The sequence below is a fragment of the Lithobates pipiens genome, unplaced genomic scaffold (genome assembly GCF_037356315.1).
Source record: "Lithobates pipiens isolate NorthernLeopardFrog02 unplaced genomic scaffold, aLitPip1_a1.2 Scaffold_18, whole genome shotgun sequence".
Taxonomy (NCBI): Eukaryota; Metazoa; Chordata; class Amphibia; order Anura; family Ranidae; genus Lithobates; species Lithobates pipiens.
This window is the reverse complement of record NW_027507758.1, coordinates 4,218,822-4,220,925: the sequence shown is the minus strand read 5'-3', so window position 1 is coordinate 4,220,925 and position 2,104 is coordinate 4,218,822.

The following is a 2,104-nucleotide window of genomic DNA, read 5'->3' as shown; positions in this document are numbered from 1 at the left end:
GGGTGTACAGACCCAGGAACTCAGCACAGGGATGGTGGGAACCCCTGATAATGGGCACAGCGGGTGTACAGACCCAGGAACTCAGCACAGGGATGGTGGGAACCCCTGATAATGGGCACAGCGGGTGTACAGACCCGGGAACTCAGCACAGGGATGGTGGGAACCCCTCATAATGGGCACAGCGGGTGTACAGACCCGGGAACTCAGCACAGGGATGGTGGGAACCCCTCATAATGGGCACAGCGGGTGTACAGACCCGGGAACTCAGCACAGGGATGGTGGGAACCCCTCATAATGGGCACAGCGGGTGTACAGACCCGGGAACTCAGCACAGGGATGGTGGGAACCCCTCATAATGGGCACAGCGGGTGTACAGACCCGGGAACTCAGCACAGGGATGGTGGGAACCCCTCATAATGGGCACAGGGGGCAGATTTGTACTGGGAGGAGGTAAGCATGCAGATTAGTGCTCAGTGTTTTTGCGCTCATACTTGGGGGGCATAGTTTGGCATGTTCGCACTGGGCTTTAGATGCCCTTGTCCTATCACTGGACCCACTTACGTTGCAGCCTCAACCCCACCCCAAAATAAACACATTCAGTAAAAAAAAGAAAGAAGTCTCAGTGTCCAGCAGCTTCCTGTAGGGGTCAGCTCTGTCACTGGGCAGAAAAAAAAGGGCATTTTCTGCTGTCCTTAGGAAAAGCGCCCCGTTAAAACTCCACTCGTCCCTGAGCTTCCCTGCGCCCCCTCTTTGTGCACCTGACCAGATGACTGCCCCCCACCCGAGCTGAGCTCAGCCAATTACTAACTCTGGAACTGGCTGGTCGGTATTTTGGCTGAGCTCGGCTCGGTCTCAGCTGGGTGGGGGTGAGGGCACTGCTGGTCAGGTTCTGGGGGGGGGGGGGGGGGGGGTAGGACAGGTGTGTGCAGTGATGTCATGGCGTTTAGCTCCTTTCCTTTTTTTGATAGCGACTGCAAGGAGGGGGAGAGGAGGACCAAAGCCTGCAGGTAATTACAGGAGGTCAGTATGTGACAGCAATGCAAGGCCATCAGTCACTCTCTCTATTGGGGTTCACTGATGTAAGGGAGGAGTGGAGACCCTTGGTAAAAGGGGGACACTGATATATCACTCCCCTCTTACATCAGTGAACCCCTTTACCTTAGTGTATTCACCCTGCAGACTCTGGTGTAAAGGGGGCTCTGTGGACCCTAATGTAGGGGAGCTCTGATGTAAATGGGGTTCTGGAAACTGATGTAAAAGGGGGCTCTGTGGAGCCTAATGTAGGGGAGCTCTGATGTAAATGGGGCTCTGGAAACTCTGATGTAAAAGGGGCTCTGTGGACCCTAATGTAGGGGAGTTCTGATGTAAGACAGAATTCCCAGCATGCCCCCTTATATCAGAGTCAGCAGAGTTCACCCTTACAATGCAAGGGGAAACTTGGCAGACTCTGAGTTAAGGAGGGACACTGCAAACGCTTATGTGTGTATGGGTGGACCAGAAAACCTCGTACATCAGAATTTCCCTTTACATCAGAGTTTGCAATATTCTCCTTACATCGGGGTCCGCAGAGTTCCCCTTTACATCGGGGTCCGCAGAGTTCCCCTTTACATCGGGGTCCGCAGAGTTCCCCTTTACATCGGGGTCCGCAGAGTTCCCCTTTACATCAGGGTCCTCAGAGTTCCCCTGTACACTGTAAGGCAAACCCTAATATACTGTAAAGGGGAACTCTGATGTAAAGGGGCTCTGTGGACCCTATTGTAGGGTAGCTCTGATGTAAATGGGGCTCTGGGAACTCTGATGTAAAGGGGACTCTAGAAACATTGATGTAAAGGGGGCTCTGTGGACCTTAAATGTAGGGTAGCTCTGATGTAAATGGGGCTCTGGGAACGCTGATGTAAAGGGGCTCTGTGGGCCCTAATGTAGTGGAGCTTTGATGTAAATGGGGCTCTGGGAACTCTGATGTAAAGGGGACTCTGGGAACGCTGATGTAAAGGGGGCTCTGTGGACCCTAATGTAGGGTAGCTCTGATGTAAAGGGGCTCTGTGGGCCCTAATGTAGTGGAGCTCTGATGTAAATGGGGCTCTGGGAACTCTGATGTAAAGGG